The sequence below is a fragment of the Balaenoptera musculus genome, chromosome 9 (genome assembly GCF_009873245.2).
Source record: "Balaenoptera musculus isolate JJ_BM4_2016_0621 chromosome 9, mBalMus1.pri.v3, whole genome shotgun sequence".
Lineage (NCBI taxonomy): Eukaryota > Metazoa > Chordata > Mammalia > Artiodactyla > Balaenopteridae > Balaenoptera > Balaenoptera musculus.
In genome coordinates, this window is record NC_045793.1 from 77,032,622 (window position 1) to 77,054,976 (window position 22,355).

Below are 22,355 nucleotides of genomic sequence, written 5' to 3' on the forward strand. Positions count from 1 at the left end.
TTAAAATGTTTTTTAAAAGAAAAAAAAAAAAAGTAAAAGCAGAAGATATTAATAGCCAACATGGATGCTTAGAAACTACTTTAAATACTTTATATTAATTACAAACTAATATATAATAAGAAAAGGCAGCCCAAGAAGGAAAAAGGAGAGAGAAGTTATCACAATATGCATACTGAGACCATTTGGAAATCTAGCATCATTGGATTGTTATGGCTTATTCTAAAAGCCACTAAAATTGGCAGATACATTGTTTGAAAAACATTTCATCTGATGACTATATTCTAAGTTCAAACCCTTTAGCCTCAAAGTAAGCATCCCAGAACACAAACAAAGCCTTAGTCCAGATGTTCTTAATCTGAGATCACAGCCAAGGGGTCCATGGACAGAATTCAAGGAACTTGGATAGGAGGGGTGGGGTATGGGGGAAATCACATGTTTATTTTCACTATCCCCTAACTGAAATTTAGCACCACCTTCAATTATGGATGTTGGCATCAAACAACAGTAGAATTATATGACTTGTACTTTTGACATTAAAATAAATCAGATATTTTCATATCACTTACGTTGTTGCAGATCTTTAAATATCATGTATAATCACTACTGTGAAAGCTAGCTGCGTTGCTAGAACTTTTCCTTATTATGTTAAGAAACACATGCTACTACGAGCTTTAACATTATTCTAACTGTATTTCAAAATAATTTCCTTTATAATCCCATGTGTTTTATTTTATGCACTTAAAAATACCTTAAGAGGTCCATACTTTTCAGGCTGCCAAAGGAGTCCATGGCACAAAAAACATTAAAAATCCCCTACCTTAGTTCGAATGCCTACACATATACCTATACATATGCTATGTATATAAAACACAATATGTATTTTATATAATAATAAAATCTATTGTAATATACATCCCTCTTCTTCTACCCCCTCCTCAATACTATCAGAGGGAGAGAGCAGAAGAAGAGAGGGAGGGTAGAAGGAAGGAAGGAAGGAACATGAATTATGTGAGACTGTACTAGGGATACCACATACCAGTCACACTCTTAGAGGGAAAGGAATTTACAGTCAACTAGCTATTTTAAAAAAAGAGAGAGACCAGCAATTGGGCATGACATCTCAAGTGAAATAATTTTTTAACTTCTAGATCTATAGTTAATTTCCTTTTCTGGGTCAAACGATCCACTTTTAAGTACCACAGCAAAACACCAGCTGGGACTACATTCACAGCCTACTCCTTTGTCTCCTCCCATTCACCCCAAAGCTTAAGAACAAATAAATGCCACAGACACTGCCTATCCCTTATGGAACTCTAAAGAACATGTAGATTAACAAACTCAGGTACATCCTGTTTATAATGATAAAATAGATGATGAAGGAAAAATCATTTTTACATTATTTTTATGAGACAGTGAAACAAAGCACAATCACCAAGGGCAATATATCAAAGAGATAGTGACAGAATGCCAATTTAATAAAAAATTTTCAAACACCACATAGTCTTAGAATTTACACATGTTATTCTGGGATTTGTTTCAAAAATAACTCATGTGCTAAAAAAAAAACCTCATGTGCTAATAATTGTTAAAGCTGCAGGATGTGTACTGTATCTCTGCTTTTGTGTAAGTTTTATATTTTTCTATAAAAGCCTTAAAAAATGTACCCTAATAAAAACATTCCTAAAACATAGACTTCAAATCTGCCATGTATTGCTTTAGCTAGCAGAAAAGTTACTCACACTGTGTAAATACTTACCCTGGGTAACCAAGGAAGTAAGAATTATTTACTATACATTCCAAGTACTAATCTGTCTTAATCAAGCATCTGACACAGTAATAAATTACAGCACAATGTTAAGAAACTAAGTATTCATCTCTACTGGACTCATTTTTCTGGGTATATATATTACCAAAAAATTTTCCCAAAAGCACACACAGAAGTGTACAAAGAGAGTTATGGTCACCTAGCAGGTAATTGTTCATTATTAAAACAACAAATACCTACTTCACAGGGTTCCCAAGAACTTCTTTAAATAGGATACTATTTTTTGCACATTAGAAGTAATCCATTAGCCATGTTTTCCCCACACATTCTTCAAAATGTACATCCGATACCCATTTACTTATTAGAAGTTACTCCAGAATAATTATTTCCCTTAAATGGCTGTCCCTTTTCCATTATCTGATTCTCTCGTGTTTCATTTTAGACAAATAGCAGGATTATTTTCATACAGTTAGTGTTTTGACATCTAGCAGTGTTCTTTCCCACTTACCCAGTAACTAATCTTAAACTCTGCAGTTTCACCTCTAGCTCCTCACCCCATGGTCCACTCATCACTACAAGAGCCAAAAGGCCCAGCATTAAAAAAGTCCAAGCAAAGGCATGAATTCTCATCTAGTACATAAACACAAACCTCTGACCCGGAAGGTACTTGAGAAAAACGACCCCACTCAGCTGTACTAATCAAGTTGGCTATACACAGTTAAAACTCTAACACCTGGACTTCCCTGATGGCGCAGCAGTTAAGAATCCGCCTGCCAATTCAGGGGACACGGGTTTGATCCTTGGTCCAGGAAGATCTCACATGCCTCGGAGCAACTAAGCCCATGCACCACAACTCTGAAGCCCGAGCCCCTAGAGCCCTTCTTCAGCAACAAGAGAAGCCACCGCAATGAGAAGCCCGCGCACTGCAATGAAGAGTAGCCCCTGCTCGCCACAACTAGAGAAAGCCCGCATGCAGCAACGAAGACCCAACACAGCCAAAAATAAATTAATTAATTAAAAAAAAAACACTATCACCTGTTTTCTTAGCGCCCATCTCCCATCTGAGCTTTTAGAAATAGGTTATATTTGGGTTTGATGCTAAATACTTAGGAGTCAAGAAAACGGATACTGTTTTCCAGTTTGATTACCCACTCATTAGAGTTCAATTTAACTATCAGCAAAGTAAGTTGTGTTTCACCTCCTCCTAAAACACACTTAGGTAGTAACAAGGATTTGTTACGTAGTAACAAATTAACAAGGATCACACCCTGTAACAGCAGGGACTCGTTAGGCTGTCTTGTTCACTGTTGCATTCAGAGTCTGGAACAGTGTTTGGCACCTGAGAAGCACTCAATTGATAGTTAAATTAACATTTGTTATAACATAGAGGGGGGAAAAAAAACACAAGACTCATGGATCCATCATCCAGAAACTAACATGATTTTATTACAGCTCATGGGGGAGTGCGAAGAACAATAGCCACACTGAAGTTTGAGAACAAAAACAGGAAAATACCGATTTAATCTCTTGTGCTATTTTAAAACTTCCACACAATCTACTTATAAGTTAATCATATAGAATTTAAGGGTTTTCCCCCAACAGGGAAAGATGAGGTAAAGTTTAAGCTCTCATTTAACCTTTAAAAAATGCTTACTGTGCTTGAAATAGTTGCAATAAAATTCAGTACTTTTTTTTTTTTTTTTTTTTTTTATGGCTGTGTTGGGCCTTCGTTTCTGTGCGAGGGCTTCCTCTAGTTGTGGCAAGTGGGGGCCACTCTTCATCGCGGTGCACGGGCCTTTCACTATCGCGGTCTCTCTTGTTGCGGAGCACAGGCTCCAGACGTGCAGGCTCTGCAATTGTGGCTCACGGGCCTAGTCGCTCCGCGGCATGTGGGATCTTCCCAGACCAGGGCTCGAACCCGTGTCCCCTGCATTGGCAGGCAGATTCTCAACCACTGCGCCACCAGGGAAGCCCTTTTTTTTGGGGGGGGGGGGCTGCTGCACTGGGTCTTCGTTGCTGTGCACAGGCTTTCTCTAGGTGCGGCGAGAGGGGGTTACTCTTCCTTGTGGTGCGTGGGCTTCTCATTGCAGTGGCTTCTCTTGTTACGGAGCACGGGCTCTAGGCGCATGGGCTTCAGTAGAAGCAGCACTCGGGCTCAGTAATTGTGGCTTGCGGGCTCAGTAGTTGTGGCTCGTGGGCTTTAGAGCACAGGCTGAGTAGTCATGGCACACCAGCTTAGTTGCTCCGAGGCATGTAGGATCCTCCCAAACCAGGGATTGAACCCGTGTCCCCAGCACTGGCAGGCGGATTCTTAACCACTGTGCCATCAGGGAAGTCCCTCGTTATTTATTAAAAGCTGGTTTAATTACAGGATAAAAAACCAATAAAGCTCATGTAAACTCCTAAGGGCATCTTCAAAAATTTTAGTAATAAATGGAACTGATTTAAATTGATTTTATGGAAGTTTTCAAATTGACACCAAACCAGAAAAATCATATCAACCTCCATATGCCTGTATCAGTTACCAAGTATGATCACCTGATCTTGTTTATCTACACTCACACCTGTACCAACAAGTCCCACTTACATGGCCTGTCATACTACAGTACATCTGTAAATACTGACAAAAGGACCTTTTTTGTTTAAAATTAACTATATCACCATTATTGCTTCTAAAAGTGATTAACAAAAATTCCTTGAGAACAAATACCCACACTCTGTTTATTTCCAATTGCTTAATAACTATCTTTTTACAGTTGGTCTGTTCATATCAAGATCCCAACAATATGCCCACACGTGTAGAGTCAACATCTCTTAGGTCTCTTGGATATAAGAGTTCCCCTTCACTCTGTTTTCTTGCTATTTATTTGGAGGTCCAGGTAATAAATCCTGTGCAATTACTCATTCTGGGTTTTCCCCACTGCATCCTCTTTGTGTCATTTTAAATAATTGTTTGCTATGTTGAATTTGATATACAATGATGTGTAATATCTTTACATTACAAAGCATAAGACATATATGAACCCACCTCACCAAATCAGAACAAGACAATTGAAGCTACCATGCTCTTCCCTCACCCTAATGCCTGCCTCCTAGAAAGTAACCATCACCCCCAATTTTTGTCATTCTCATGCCTTTTATATTAGCATCTTCTTTTAAACAACTCTTTAAGTAGACAAAATACTATTATCTGTCCTTAAAAATGGATAAAAACTTCATACTGAACATCTAGTCAGTTTACATTTCCCCATTTTAAAAAAATTGTTTTTTTTTAAGTTTGTTTAATCAGTATCAAAAAAGAGCCATACACTGCACATGCTTCAGTATGACTCTAGCCTCATAAGCTACTACATGTTTCCCTTTCTATCCTTACAACTTATTCAGAGAATAAAAAAATCCCAAACCTGTCATTTGTCTCCTGGTTTCTCACTGCCTGGATTTTGCTACTTACACTCCCATGGTGGTGTTTAATATGTTACTCTGACTCCTATAAAAGTGGTAATTAGATCTGAAAATTTGACTTGTTTTTTGCTGTTGTTTAGGGAGAGACAATAAACTATCACGGGGAGGTTTTATACTTCCATGAAAAGATACATTATCCCTGGTTGTCTTCCTGTGATGTTGCAGTCACTAATGATCATTGCCTAAATCCACTGTTTCATAAAGGTTGAAAATGTATTTTCTCATTGTATCATGCCTTCCATTTTTTTAGTGAATTTATTTGTTTGTTTATGGCTGCGTTGGGTCTTCGCTGCTGAGTGAGCTTTCTCTAGTTGCAGTGAATGGGGGCTGTTGTTCGTTGCGGTGCGCAGGCTTCTCATTGCTGTGGCTTTTCTTGTTGTGGAGCATGGGCTCTAGGCGTGCAGGCTTCAGTAGTTGTGGCACAAGGGCTCAGTAGTTGCGGCACAAGGGCTCAGTATTTGTGGCTCGTGGGCTCTAGAGCACAGGCTCAGTAGTTGTGGCGCACAGGCTTAGTTGCTCTGCGGCACGTGGGATCTTCCCGGACCAGGGCTTGAATCCGTGTCTGCTGCATTGGCAGGCGGATTCTTAACCACTGAGCCCCCAGGAAAGCCCCGTATTTTTTAATTTAGCTGGAGTTCTTCCATAAAGAACAACTTTCCTTTATCACATATTTGGATACGCTGAACGCAGTAAGTATAGTAAAGGCAGGATAAGTATTTGATTCTTTCCCTTCTGCAGTTGGTTTTGTGCTGCTTATCACATCCCCTTGCTCACCTCTGATTTCATTCACAGCTGTGGGAGACAGTCCCAAGCACAGTGAAGTTGTCCCGCCTCCTTCCACCCCTAAGCACACCCTTAGGCATCTCTATTTCACCTCAGGTTTTTCACCAAAGCCTCAGCAGAATTCAAGAATAGCCCAGAAGAATGTAAATTGATACAGCCACTATGGAGGTTCCTTAAAAAACTAAAAATAGAACTACCATACAACCCAGCAATCCCACTACTGGGCATATACCCTGAGAAAACCATAATTTAAAAAGAGTCATGTACCACAATGTTCACTGCAGCTCTATTTACAATAGCCAGGACATGGAAGCAACCTAAATGTCCATCGACAGATGAATGGATAAAGAAGATGTGGCACGTATATACAATGGAATATTACCCAGCCATAAAAAGGAACGAAACTGAGTCATTTGTTGAGACGTGGATGGATCTAGAGACTGTCATACAGAGTGAAGTAAGTCAGAAAGAGAAAAACAAGTATCGTATATTAACGCATGTATGTGGAACCTAGAAGGATGGTACAGATGAACCGGGTTGCAGGGCAGAGGTTGAGACATGGATGTGGAGAACGGACGTATGGACACCAAGGGGGGAAAACTGCGGTGGGGTGGGGATGGTGGTGTGCTGAATTGGGCGATTGGGATTGACATGTATAAAGTGATGTGTATAAAATTGATGACTAATAAAAAAAAAAAAAAAAAAGAGTCATGTACCACAATGTTCATTGCAGCACTATTTACAATAGCCAGGACATGGAAGCAACCTAAATGTCCATCTATAGATGAATGGATAAAGAAGATGTGGCACGTATATACAATGGAATATTACCCAGCCATAAAAAGAAACGAAACTGAGTTATTTGTAGTGAGGTGGATGGACCTAGAGGCTGTCATACAGAGTGAAATAAGTCAGAAAGAGAAAAGCAAATACCATATGCTAACACATATATATGGAATCTTAAAAAAAAAGAAAAAAGGTTCTGAAGAACCTAGGGGTAGGACAGGAATAAAGACGCAGACATAGAGAATGGACTTGAGGACACGAGGGGGAAGGGTAAGCTGGGAAGAAGTGAGAGAGTGGCATGGACATATATACACTACCAAATGTACAATAGATAGCTAGTGGGAAGCAGCTGCATAGCACAGGGAGATCAGCTCGGTGCTTTGTGACCACCTAGAGGGGTGGGATAGGGAGGGTGGGAGGGAGATGCAAGAGGGAGGAGATATGGGGATATACGTATATGTATAGCTGATTCAGTTTGTTATAAAGCAGAAACTAACACACTATTGTAAAGCAATTATACTCCAATAAAGATGTTAAAATAAATAAATAAATAAATAAACACCCTTTGTCAAAAGGGAGAATTAAAAAAAAAAGAACAGCCCAGAAACAGAAGAGAGATGAAACCCTCAAGACAATCTGTAATTTACAGAGGAGAACGTTGGGAGCCAGTAGATAAATGCCTCAGTCTTCCACCTGGGAAGCATTCTGTACATTTCTCAAAGGTCCTATTTCCTTATGGCAACCTCAATAAAGTGCCCTTCATTGGCTTGTCCTAACCCCCCCATTTCACTCTCCCCATTCCCTCACTCTTGCTTCTTGAAACCATCTCCAAAATAAACCAGTTTCATGAAAATCCTCATTTCAATGTCTTCTTTCAGGAGTTCAAAGACATCATTATTTCAAACTTTTCAGAATGAGTTGGTCCCCTGGCATTGTCCAAAGATGACCAAATGCTTTTTTTTTTTTTTCAGTAACATTATGGATTCACAAATACTTGGTGTGTATCAACCCGCTGCATTAATTCCTTTTGATGCTCAAATTGCCCCAGCTTTGGCTAATCAGTGGAGGCCTCTTCACACTGATCCTGTATCTTTTGAAATGACTCCAGCAATCTTTGAGAGCTTTTTTGCTTTCTGTTATGATAATCCAGGTTCAACTTGTACACTTCCTGCCCCCATCTGCAACCAGTTTCATCTACATGGAGCACTGGTTCCTTTTAGTCAGAAATAATACAACGAGACACAAGAGACACAACCTGCGTGCTCACTGTTATTGGGCTGGTTATCACTCCTAGGCCAGAGCTAGACAATACCCATTTTGTTTGAAAGAGAAATAAACCATGTGTCCATGGTGATTACAGTCATCCTTCCAAATTCACAGGGGATTAGTTCCAGAAGCCCCTCAGATACCAAAATCCACGGATGCTCAAGTGCCTTATATAAAATGGGTAGTATCCATATACTTTAAATCATCTCTAGATTACTTATAATACCTAATGCAATGTAAATGCTATGTAAATAGGTGTAAATACAATATAAATGAGATGTAAATAGTTGCCCCCAAAAGGCAAATTCAAGTTTTGCCCTATGGAACTTTCTGGATTTTTTTCCCCCAATTATTTTTCATCCACAGTGGGTTGAATCCACGGATGCAGAACCCATGGATACAGAGGGCCAACTGTTATTTTCAATTCAAATTTTAGATTACTAAGTTTTTGCCAAAAGTCTTTGATATTTACATCTTTTTTCCACATTAAAGCTTGACACCAGGTATAAATAAGAATATAAACAAGAAAATGCTTTATGTCTGTTATGGACTGAATGTTTATGTCCTCCCCCCCAAAAAAAATCATATGTTGCAGCCCTATCCCCCAGTGTGATGCTGTTAGGAGATGGGGACTTTGGGAAGTGTTTAGGCTAATGTGAGGACATAAGCATGGAGCCCCAATAATGGGATTACTGTTTTTCTAAGAAGAGAGACCAGGGCTCTGTTCACTGCACACACTGAGGAAAGATTATGTGACCTCACAGCAAGAAGGCATCTGTCTATATAAGCCAAGAACGGGGCCCTCAGTAAGAACCCAAAGAATCTGCGTGCACCTTGACCTTGGACTTCCCAGCCTCCAGAACTGTGAGAAATAAACATCTGTTAAGCCATCCAGTCTATGGGATTTTATTACAGCAGCCCACACTGCCTAAGACAATGTCTGTTATTTCATGTAACCCTCCCAGTCAGCATTTTATAGATTCGAAGACAAAAGCACAAGTTTATCTTGCCCAAACACACCCTGCTAATGAGTGGCAGGGTCAGAATCCAGCTCTTGGCATTCTGGCTCCACAGTCTATCCTCCTAACTATATTCCATCTAACTGATTTCACTTATAATCCAAACAATAACGTAACCATTATCCAAAAAACTTCAGAAAAATTACAGGTTGCGTGTTAAACCCAAAGGTCAAAGATATGCCAATCTCAAGCAAAATTTTCACTTTGCTCCACAGCTTTAAACCATACAATCAATTCACATACTAAAACTCAATATTGACATTAAATGGACAAGGTTACATATGAATACCAAGAAAGCCAACTATGCTGGAAACTCAGCTAATTCAACTGCCTCAAGATATTATGAAAATTGCATACACTGGCACCTAGGCCCTTAAAGCTAGTCATTTCATGCTAAGTCGTAGTGCAAGACATACAAGTGTTTAGACTTGCAACCTTCCATCCAAACCACCTGTAAGTCCTAAATGTTCATTTTCTTTCTCTTGTTTCTCCCAAAAGGCCATCTCTCCTTTCTTTCTTTCTTTCTTTTTTTTTTTAAGATTTTTAGAAATTTCATGTAATGTCTGAAACATTTATATTAACATATTTCCATACATATTTCCATACAAATACAAATATAAGATTTTTAGAAATTTCATGTAACGTCTGAAACATTTATATTAACATATTTCCATACAAATAACCCAATGAAAGTTTAGTATTAGTTGTTTTGTTTGTTTTTTTATACTGCAGGTTCTTATTAGGCATCAATTTTATACACATCAGTGTACACATGTCAATCCCAATTGCCCAATTCAGCACACCACCATCCCCACCTCACCGCAGTTTTCCCCCCTTGGTGTCCATATGTCCATTCTCTACATCTGTGTCTCAACTTCTGCCCTGCAAACTGGCTCATCTGTACCATTTTTCTAGGTTCCACATACATGCATTAATATACGATATTTGTTTTTCTCTTTCTGACTTACTTCACTCTGTATGACAGTCTCTAGATCCATCCACGTCTCAACAAATGACTCAATTTCGTTCCTTTTTAAGGCTGAGTAATATTCCATTGTATATATGTACCAAAAGTTCTTTATCCATTCGTCTGTTGATGGGCATTTAGGTTGCTTCCATGACCTGGCTATTGTAAATAGTGCTGCAATGAACATTCAGGTGCATGTGTCTTTTTGAATTACGGTTTTCTCTGGGTATATGCCCAGTAGTGGGATTGCTGGGTCATATGGTAATTCTATTTTTAGTTTTTTAAGGAACCTCCATATTGTTTCTCCATAGTGGCTGTATCAATTTACATTCCCACCAACAGTGCAAGAGGGTTCCCTTTTCTCCACACCCTCTCCAGCATTTGTTGTTTGTAGATTTTCTGATGATGCCCATTCTAACAGGAGTGAGGTGATACCTCATTGTAGTTTTGATTTGCATTTCTCTAATAATTAGTGATGTTGAGCATCTTTTCATGTGCTTCGTGGCCGTCTGTATGTCTTCTTTGGAGAAATGTCTATTTAGGTCTTCTGCCCATTTTTGGATTGGGGTGTTTGTTTCTTTGATATTGAGCTGAATGAGCTGTTTATATATTTTGCAGATTAATCCTTTGTCCATTGATTCATTTGCAAATATTTTCTCCCATTCTGAGGGTTGTCTTTTCGTCTTGTTTATGGTTTCCTTTGCTGTGCAAAAGCTTTGAAGTTTCATTAGGTCCCACTTGTTTATTTTTGTTTTTATTTCCATTACTCTAGGAGGTGGATCAAAAAAGATCTTGTTGTGATTTATGTCAAAGAGTGTTCTTCCTATGTTTTCCTCTAAGAGTTTTATAGTGTCCAGTCTTATATTTAGGTCTCTAATCCATTTTGAGTTTATTTTTGTGTATGGTGTTAGGGAGTATTCTAATTTCATTCTTTTACATGTAGCTGTCCAGTTTTCCCAGCACCACTTATTGAAGAGACTGTCTTTTCTCCATTGTATATCTTTGCCTCCTTTGTCATAGATTAGTTGACCATAGGTGCGTGGGTTAATCTCTGGGCTTTCTATCTTGTTCCATTGATCTATGTTTCTGTTTTTGTGCCAGTACCATATTGTCTTGATTACTGTAGCTTTGTAGTAGAGTCTGAAGTCAGGGAGTCTGATTCCTCCAGCTCCATTTTTTTGCCTCAAGACTGCTTTGGCTATTCGGGGTCTTTTGTGTCTCCATACGAATTTTAAGATGATTTGTTCTAGCTCCGTAAAAAATGCCATTGGTAATTTGATAGGGATTGCACTGAATCTGTAGATTGCGTTGGGTAGTATACTCATTTTCACAATGTTGATTCTTCCAATCCAAGAACATGGTATATCTCTCCATCTGTTGGTATCATCTTTAATTTCTTTCATCAGTGTCTTATAGTTTTCTGCATACAGGTCTTTTGTCTCCCTAGGTAGGTTTATTCCTAGGTATTTTATTCTTTTTGTTGCAATGGTAAATGGGAGTGTTTCCCTAATTTCTCTTTCAGATTTTTCATCATTAGTGTATAGGAATGCAAGAGATTTCTGTGCATTAATTTTGTATCCTGCAACTTTACCATATTCATTAATTAGCTCTAGCAGTTTTCTGGTGGCAGTTTTAGGATTCTCTATGTATAGTATCATGTCATCCGCAAACAGTGACAGTTTTACTTCTTCTTTTCCAATTTGTATTCCTTTTATTTCTTTTTCTTCTCTGATTGCCGTGGCTAGGACTTCCAGAACTATGTTGAATAATAGTGGTGAGAGTGGACATCCTTGTCTCGTTCCTGATCTTAGAGGAAATGCTTTCAGTTTTTCACCATTGAGAATGATGTTTGCTGTGGGTTTGTCATATATGGCCTTTATTATGTTGAGGTAGGTTCCCTCTATGACCACTTTCTGGAGAGTTTTTATCAGAAATGGGTGTTGAATTTTGTCAAAAGCTTTTTCTGCATCTATTGAGATGATCATATGGTTTTTATTCTTCAATTTGTTAATATGGTGTATCACATTGATTGATTTGCATATATTGAAGAATCCTTGCATCCCTGGGATAAATCCCACTTGATCGTGGTGTATGATCCTTTTAATGTGTTGTTGGATTCTGTTTGCTAGTATTTTGTTGAGGATTTTTGCATCTATATTCATCAGTGATATTGGTCTGTAATTTTCTTTTTTTGTAGTGTCTTTGTCTGGTTTTGGTATCAGGGTGATGGTGGCCTCATAGAATGAGTTTGGGAGTGTTCCTTCCTCTGCAATTTTTTGGAAGAGTTTGAGAAGGATGGGTGTTAGCTCTTCTCTAAATGTTTGATAGAATTCACCTGTGAAGCCATCTGGTCCTGGACTTCTGTTTGTTGAAAGATTTTTAATCACAGTTTCAATTTCATTACTTGTGATTGGTCTGTTCATATTTTCTGTTTCTGCCTGATTCAGTCTTGGAAGGTTATACCTTTCTAAGAATTTGTCCATTTCTTCCAGGTTGTCCATTTTATTGGCATAAAGTTGCTTGTAGTAGTCTCTTAGGATGCTTTGTATTTCTGCGGTGTCTGTTGTAACTTCTCCTTTTTCATTTCTGATTTTATTGATTTGAGTCCTCTCCCTCTTTTTCTTGATGAGTCTGGCTAATGGCTTATCAATTTTGTTTATCTTCTCAAAGAACCAACTTTTAGTTTTATTGATCTTTGCTATTGTTTTCTTTGTTTCTATTTCATTTATTTCTGCTCTGATCTTTATGATTTCTTTCCTTCTGCTAACTTTGGGTTTTGTTTTTTCTTCTTTCTCTAGTTTCTTTAGGTGTAAGGTTAGATTGTTTACTTGAGCTTTTTCTTGTTTCTTTAGGTAGGCTTGTATAGCTATAAACTTCCCTCTTAGAACCGCTTTTGCTGCATCCCATAGGTTTTGGGTCGTCGTGTTTTCATTGTCATTTGTCTCTAGGTATTTTTTTATTTCCTGTTTGATTTCTTCAGTGATCTCTTGGTTATTTAGTAACGCATTGTGTAGCCTCCATGTGTTTGTCCTTTTTCCGTTTTTTTCCCTGTAATTCATTTCTAATCTCATAGCGTTGTGGTCAGAAAAGATGCTTGATATGATTTCAATTTTCTTAAATTTACTGAGGCTTGATTTGTGACCCAAGATGTGATCTATCCTGGAGAATGTTCCGTGCGCACTTGAGAAGAACGTGTAATCTGCTGTTTTTGGATGGAATGTCCTATAAATATCAATTAAATCTATCTGGTCCATTGTGTCATTTAAAGCTTCTGTTTCCTTATTTATTTTCATTTTGGACGATCTGTCCATTGGTGTAAGTGAAGTGTTAAAGTCCCCCACTATTATTGTGTTACTGCCGATTTCCTCTTTTATAGCTGTTAGCAGTTGCCTTATGTATTGAGGTGCTCCTATGTTGGGTGCATATATATTTATAATTGTTATATCTTCTTCTTGGATTGATCCCTGGGTCAATATGTAGTGTCCTTCCTTGTCTCTTGTAACATTCTTTATTTTAAAGTCTATTTTATCTGATATGAGTATAGCTACTCCAGCTTTCTTTTGATTTCCATTTGCATGGAATATCTTTTTCCATCCCCTCACTTTCAGTCTGTATGTGTCCCTAGGTGTGAAGTGGGTCTCTTGTAGACAGCATATATATGGGTCTTGTTTTTGTATCCATTCAGCCAGTCTATGTCTTTTGGTTGGGGCATTTAATCCATTCACGTTTAAGGTAATTATCGATATGTATGTTCCTATGACCATTTTCTTAATTGTTTTGGGTTTGTTTTTGTAGGTCCTTTTCTTCTCTTGTGTTTCCCACTTAGAGAATTTCCTTTAGCATTTGTTGTAGAGCTGGTGTGCTGGTGCTGAATTCTCTTAGCTTTTGCTTGTCTGTAAAGCTTTTGATTTCTCCATCAAATCTAAATGAGATCCTTGCTGGGTAGAGTAATCTTGGTTGTAGGTTCTTCCCTTTCATCACTTTAAGTATATCATGCCACTCCCTTCTGGCTTGCAGAGTTTCTGCTGAGAAATCAGCTGTTAACCTTATGGGAGTTCCCTTGTATGTTATTTGTCGTTTTTCCCTTGCTGCTTTCAATAATTTTTCTTTGTCTTTAATTTTTGCCACTTTGATTACTATGTGTCTCGGCGTGTTTCTCCTTGGGTTTATTCTGTATGGGACTCTCTGTGCTTCCTGGACTTGGGTGGCTATTTCCTTTCCCATGTTAGGGAAGTTTTCGACTATAATCTCTTCAAATATTTTCTCTGGTCCTTTCTCTCTCTCTTCTCCTTCTGGGACCCCTATAATGCGAATGTTGTTGCGTTTAATGTTGTCCCAGAGGTCTCTTAGGCTGTCTTCATTTCTTTTCATTCTTTTTTCTTTAGTCTGTTCCGCAGCAGTGAATTCCACCATTCTGTCTTCCAGGTCACTTATCCATTCTTCTGCCTCAGTTATTCTGCTATTGATTCCTTCTAGTGTAGTTTTCATTCCAGTTATTGTATTGGTCATCTCTGTTTGTTTGTTCTTTAATTCTTCTAGGTCTTTGTTAATCATTTCTTGCATCTTCTCAATCTTTGCCTCCATTCTTATTCCGAGGTCCTGGATCATCTTCACTATCATTATTCTGAATTCTTTTTCTGGAAGGTTGCCTATCTCCACTTCATTTAGTTGTTTTTCTGGGGTTTTTTCTTGTTCCTTCATCTGGTACATAGCCCTCTGCCTTTTCATCTTCTCTATCTTTCTGTAACTGTGGTTTTTGGTCCACAGGCTGCAGGATTGTAGTTTTTCTTGCTTCTGTTGTCTGCCCTCTGGTGGTTGAGGCTATCTAAGAGGCTTGATGGGAGGCTCTGGTGGTGGGTAGAGCTGACTGTTGCTGTGTCTCTTTCTTTCTTTCTACTATCACTTATACAAATCAAAAGAATCACCACTTTCCCACTTCACAGATATAAAGAAGCTGAGGCTTGGATCATCATCTAACACAGCTAATACCAGCTGAAGACAGGAAGAGAAAACCAAGTCTAACTTAACTTCTAACATTTTCCTCTTAGCCTTGATCTCTTACACGAAGAGCTGGGACACATGGTCCATATGTGTACTGGTCATTTTCAAATAAAAAGACAAGCCTCTGGACTCAGAGCAGTATGGCCTGGCCTCTTCAACCTGTCACTTGCAGGCACTCTGAACCGGCTGCAGATTTTCATTCTTAGCTGTGCCCAACCAACACAAACTATGCCCAAAGAGGAAGTTCAACCTGGCCAAATTCAATACAATTACTTGTACTAATTGCAATATTCAATACTGTAATTATATCTATCCTTGCTTGTTTTATACAGTTAAGAATTAGCTCCTTAAAAGGTCAACCTCAATTTTTTTTTTAAAGCAGAATACTCCATGTAGATGAATACCAGGGCAAATGATGCATTTCAGATTTGGTGATAAGCGTCAACTGGCATAACCCTGCCTCATGACTGACTCGGCAGTCTCTTATCAAATCCTCAGACTAGAAATGCAGCCTCTCAAGCATTCTCCTCCTTACAGTCTCTCTCCAGATAAAGCTGCAACAGACTCAAAAACTTAGCTATAAGTTTGTAAACAGGTAAAACTGGGAAGAACCCAAATGTCCAGGTAAAAGGGATAAGCTCAAAGGGAAAAAAAACAAGTACCCCTGCAAAACATATATATATATATATATATATATATATATATATATATATTACGTCAAGGATAGAAATATTCCACATCTTGATAGTGGGTGTACTTTCAGAGGTATATATAGCTTTCAATACTCATTGCACCGGGGACTTCCCTGGTGGTCCGGTGGTTAAGACTGCGCTCCCAGAACTTCCCTGGTGGTGCAGTGGTTAAGAATCCGCTGGCCAATGCAGGGGACACGGGTTCGAGCCCAGGTCGAGGAAGATCCCACATGCCGCGGAGCAACTAAGCCCGTGCGCCACAACTACTGAGCCTGAACTATAGAGCCCGCGAGCCACAATTACTGAGCCCGCGTGCCACAACTACTGAAGCCCACGCACCTAGAGCCCGCACTCCGCAACAAGAGAAGCCGCGGCAATGAGAAGCCCGCGCGCTGCAACCAAGAATAGCCCCCGCTCGCCGCAACTAGAGAAAAGCCCACGCATAGCAACGAAGACCCAATGCAGCCAGAAATGAATAAATAAAATATCAAAAACAGACTCACAAATATAGAGAACAGACTTGTGGTTCCTAAGGGGGAAAGGGGTGGGGGAGGGAAAGTTGGGAGGTTGGGATTAGCAGACGCAAACTATTACATATAGGATGGATAAACAAAAAGGTCCCGTTGTATAGCACTGGGAACTATATTCAGTATCCTGTGATAAACCATAATGAAAAATATGAAAAAGAATATATTTATGTATAACTGAATCACTTTGCTGTACAGCAAAAATTAACACAACATTGTAAATTAACTATACTTCAATAAAATTAAAAAATAAAGAGATGTTATTCCAAGGGTGGTCTAAGGAGCATCTACATTAGAATCACCAGGAGGGCTTACTTAAAATGAAAATGCCCAGGCCCTAATACAGACCTCCTAAATCACAGTCTCTGGGGATGGGGCAGGGAAATGTGGTTTCACACACACTTAAGTTTGGTGGCCACTGAGGTCTATTTAACAGGGCAAGCCCCATGAAAGCCAAGTCATTTCTACCTTATTCACTACTGTATACTCCAGTGCTTAGCAGATTTCCTGGTTCATAACAGGCAATTACTCAACAACGCTTCAACAAGGAATAAAGAAACAAAAGTCTCTTTTAACATTACATTTCTAAGTGAGAATCTAAGGTGATTTTTCTGTCATCCCTCAGCTCCCACATCTTCATGGGAATAATATCCATGTCGCACTAAGTAAAACAGAGGTATTTATCTTTTAAAGGTGCACACTATCATCTTCATCTATGTAGAAGAGTCTGACAGCCCTAAGTGTATGGATGGAAACTTGGTAGAGTCCAGGAAAGGCTGAATGTTCTTCTATGTGCTGATCTTATTACTAATGCCTGCAAATACGCACTATCTCTTTTTCTTATAGGAGACTACATGTTCCTTCAAAGGAGGAATATAAAGTTCTTGACCTTCATTAGGATATGTGCAAGGCAAGATGACAGATCACTTTGAAAAATAATAGTTGAATTAATAGGACACAAACTGATCCTTGATTCCTGAATAACCAAAAGATTTCTCTAGTCTTCACACTGAGAATCTGAAAATGTGTCTTAAACCAGAAAAGTCACCACAAGTATTTCAACCAACCACAGAAATGCATGTAGTTGAACATCAGGGACAGTGTCTATTTAAATAAAAGACCCAGTGCCTGTATGACTCTTTCAAAAGTGTAACTTTAACACAATATAGCAAATACATATATATTCCTTGAAAATTAGGGTGGTCACAAGGGAATGACGTACTAAGATACAAAACCTCTAATATATTTGAGTCAAATTGAAAAATAATCATTCCCATGTTTTCACACAGTTAAACTAATTTTATAAATACCATTACATTTTTTCCCAGCAAGACTCATCATATTTTTTAATAAGTGATTTTACAAGCTGTGTATCTTTTTTTTTTAATAAACTTATTTATTTATTTATGGCTGCGTTGGGTCTTCGTTGCTGCATGCAGTCTTTCTCTAGTTGCAGGGAGCAGGGGCTACTCTTCATTGCAGTGCGCGGGCTTCTCACTGCAGTGGCTTCTCTTTGTTGCAGAACACGGGCACTAGGCGTGCGGGCTTCAGCAGTTGTGGCACGCGGGCTCAGTAGTTGTGGCTCACAGGATCAGTTGCTCTGCGGCATGTGGGATCTTCCCGGACCAGGGCTCAAACCGGTGTCCCCTGCATTAGCAGGTGGATTCTTAACCACTGCGTCACCAGGGAAGTCCCACAAGCTGTGTATCTTAAAACTGCTCTGTCCAATGGAATATTCACTGGTCACATGAGGCTACTGAACACTTGAAGTGTGGCTAGCCCAGTCCAAACTGAATTGTTCTATGATTGCAACATATGTAACAGATTTTAAAGACAGTACAAAAATAGGAGTATAATAAGATTTCTCAACAATTTTTATAGTTATCACATGTTAAAAAATTTAAAGTTCTAGATTAGATTGTATAAAATATTAATTTCACCTGCTACTTTTTACATCTACCTGTGGCTACTAGGAAAGTTTAAATTACATATACATAGTTCACATCTTTCAACTGGACAGAGCTGATCTAAAATGTAGTATACTTGATACTCAAAGGCAAAACTGATTAATTGAATTTTATTTCCATTTATCAAGGTAATTTCAGGATCATACAACATTTTATATGGAATACTTATTTTCCATATAAAAGTCCCCATCACTAAGTTAAACTATATCTGCAAGAAGAGGTGTTTTAAGGACTAAATTTTTAAAAGTGCTGTATTTTGAACATAGGGATATCTCTATATTAACGTTTTATTTCACATTACTGATACCTGGACGTGGTCCTTACCCAAGACAAATCCTTGGATTTGTTTTTTTGTTTGTTTTGTTTTTTTAAGTGAGAAAGTTACAGTTGGTCATTATCAAGTTATATCATCTTCTCATCAACTTTAGCAACTACAACAATCCCAGTACACCTGACAGTTTGAACAATGAAGTTTAGATGCCTTCTTGTTTCTAAGAAGTAGAGTTATACAATTCACATGGTTTATATTTCTAATTTTAATATTGTGTATAATCAAGCAAATAAAATAACAATTGTTACTGCTTGCAAGAGAATCAGTATGAAAATTCTGTTTTATGTAATTGAAGAATTTTTTTTTTCTGATTTGGGTGTTTTTTTAATTGAAGTATAGTTGATTTACACTGTTGTTAGTTTCTGGTGTACAGCAAAGTGATTCAGTTATACATATTATTTTTCATATTCTTTTTCATTATAGGATATTACAAGATATTGAATATAGTTCCCTGTGCTATACAGTAGGACCTTGTTGTTTATTTTATATATAGTGGTTTGTCATGTAGCAAGAAAACAAAGATATATAAGTTTAATCCAAATATCTCTGACATTCCTCATCAAAGACAACTCAACTCTTTTCTTCCAAGATATAACCATACTAGACTTTGCAGATAATCTTGCACTATCATTATACACAAAAACACACTATGACTAACATCTCCATGCCCATGGAGGACACAAGTCTCTCAAAGGAAGAAACTCCTGGTCATTTTTATTATATAGATATGATTGGCCAAAAAGTTTAACATAAGCCAAAAGGAGAGAGTACACTGAACACCAAAAAGTATAAAAGGCTCTCACCTTTGCAGAGTAATTACCCTCAAGTGTATCTGGAACTCATCTACCTGCCCTCAGGCTTTCTCTATAACACAGACACCAAGAGTTTAAAATGGCCCTTTCTCCCCACCTTCCAAAATGTTGTAACCCCTTTGAAAGCTTTACTATCAGAAAAACCATCTGAATCTGTCATTAACAATCTGTACAGGACATTAAATTTTAGTGGGCTGGACTTTAGACTTTAACACCTTGTAAAAATGTTGAAATAAAAACTTATGCATTTTCAAAACACTTAAGAACGTGTTAAACAGCCAAGCACTTTAATTAATTGCCTAAAGACCGACTTGTAGAAACAAGTGCAAAAACCTAAGCGATAGGGACAGATCGTCCACCAGGGGGCAGCACACCCGGAATCTGACACACCTCTCACCACCATCTGTTCACGAATCAGGTTTTTTGTTTTTGTTGTTGTTTTTAACACAGGCTTCAGAAGGGCTGGGGAAAGACCTAGGTCAAAGTTTTAACGTTTTTTTCTAAGAGGTTCTACATCATACACATACACCTACATTTAGCATGTTCTACTGATGACGAAATCCGGAACACATCTTAAACGTAAGAGTATCAGTTACAGGGAATTCCCTGGCGGTCCAGTGCTTGGGACTCCTCGCTCTCACTGCCGAGGGCCTGGGTTCAACCCCTGGTGGAGGAACTAAGATCCCACAAGCCCCCGCGGTGAGACCAAAAAAAAAAAAAAAAAAGTTACAAGTATTTGGGATCGTAAATACCTTCCCCTATAGATTTATCTGCTGGACGTCATTAAAATAGTTATTTACTCCTATGTTTATAACTTTAGGTATTTGGGGACTTGGGAAGGCTTTAAATATGTAGTGGGTAAATTTTTAAAACTAGCTACAGAATTCTATCTTCATTCTCATACAAGCATAAAAAGCAACAGGAAAAATACTATATATGCAGCTTGGTCTATCTTTCCAAGAGCCTATAAATTCAGAGTCATAACAGTTATGAGGTCAAACAAATAGCTTCAAAACAACCAACCAGAACCAGATCTGATTTACTTGTAACAACACACATACCTTAAAATTCTGTAGATTAAATATATCTCTCTATATATATAGATATATATATATAATTTCAGAATCTTAACAGCTCTCATGTCTTCCAGAAACTACAAATTACCTAAGCAGACCGTCTGAAAAACTCAGCCCAGCTATGCATTTAAAGTTACTGCCAATTACGACAATAGCTAAAAATGTTAATGTACATATCATTCTTATAAATTTGCTTCCTTAATTGAGTAAGATTACTATAAAATGTTAATCGCGGGCTTCCCTGGTGGCGCAGTGGTTAAGAATCCGCCTGCCAATGCAGGGGACACAGGTTTGAGCCCTGGTCCAGGAAGATCCCACATGCCGCGGAGCAACTAAGCCCGTGCACCACAACTACTGAGCCTGCGCTCTAGAGCCCGTGAGCCACAACAAGAGAAGCCACCGCAATGAGAAGCCTGCGCACCACAACGAAGAGTTGCCCCCACTCGCCGCAACTAGAGAAAGCCCGAACAGAGCAACGAAGACCCAACGCAGCCAAAAATAAATAAATAAAATAAATTTTAAAATAAATTAATTAATTAAATGTTAATCTCTTTCAAAATTTTAAGTTAACGCTTTCCTGTCTCTCTGGCACCTGGGCACACTGGTCACTGGCAGGACTCAACAGGTAAGTTGAAAGAAAACAAAACTGCAAATGAGCCACAGAAGTTTTAAAATGCAATCTCTTGAAGAAGATTTATTATCAATTGGCTCTGGATTAAAGGCATCTTGGATGCCTTTTTAAGTTTTGCGCAATCAGTAATTTAAAATTTTATTTTCAAATATCTCAATTCTTAGCATTTTTTTGTGTTTTCTTCATTATTGGAATAACAAGAAATATACATACACAAACTCAGACTTTGCTGAAACCAATTCCAGATTCTAAAAGGTTTTAGTGTTTCAAATTTAATCAAAAGTTAAATATTTGTTTTAGGTATTCTGATGTTATAAAAATATCCATCTAGTCCTTTGATAAATATAGAGATTTAGAGTGGCAGTATTTAAACCAAATTAAAAATTACAATGAAACTAGCTAACTAGAATTTTACATCTGACCAAACCATTCAGAAGCAGTTTAGTGAAATTTTAATTTTAATTAATTTTATTAATTAATTTTTAATTAATTTGTTAAATTTTAAATTAATAAAATTTAAAACTTGTTTTGAAAAAGTGAAATACTAATACCCATATGAAAAGCTAACATAAGCAAAACTAAAATATGTCAGATCTACGTATTTAGACAGTATAAAGAGTAATATTTTAAAATAAACTTAATAAATTGTTTAAAATACAAGACAACTAATCTTAGATATATTATGCAGTAGTGAATTACTAGCTGTAATTCTATTATGAGATGCTTAGTAACATTTAATTATGTAGTTTATTTAAGACCTATTAAACAAGTCTATAAATTCAGAATCAGCCAGACTGATGTTCACTACATGTCTTAGACTTCCATTTGGAATTAAAACACACCATTATTTCATTTGTGAAAAATTCATTACTGTAACTTCACTTTAAAATATTTATATTAACAGTTTAAAAACTAAAAATAATTTCCTTCTTTAAAATCCTGAACTATTATCTTTTAACTTACAAATCAGTTTCAGTATTTTCCAGAGTATTTTGATAAGTTTTCTCTGTAAAAACCCTAACTTTAAAAATAAACAGCCATTTGGGCATCCAAAAAAGCAGTTTAAGAACACCATTTTAAAAGAAGAAAAAACTAAAATATTAAAAGTAAAATTAAAGGTTTTAAAGATTTTTAAAGAAATTTTTACAAACAGAAATGTTGGGGGGAAAAGAATCAGAATTAAATTTAGAGCACTGAACTAGTTCCAGTTAATCTAATACATTATGTACATGCTATTTAAAAGGACTACTCTGAGGTTTTTCAGAGGTTT

General features: G+C 37.7%; 1 protein-coding gene across 1 annotated transcript in view; it reads right to left on the bottom strand.

Annotated features, from left to right (window-relative positions):
* Positions 1 to 22,355, bottom strand: part of IGF2BP3 (insulin like growth factor 2 mRNA binding protein 3) — a 148,698-nt gene that overhangs the window by 105,381 nt on the left and 20,962 nt on the right. The gene's annotated exons all lie outside the window — the stretch shown is intronic.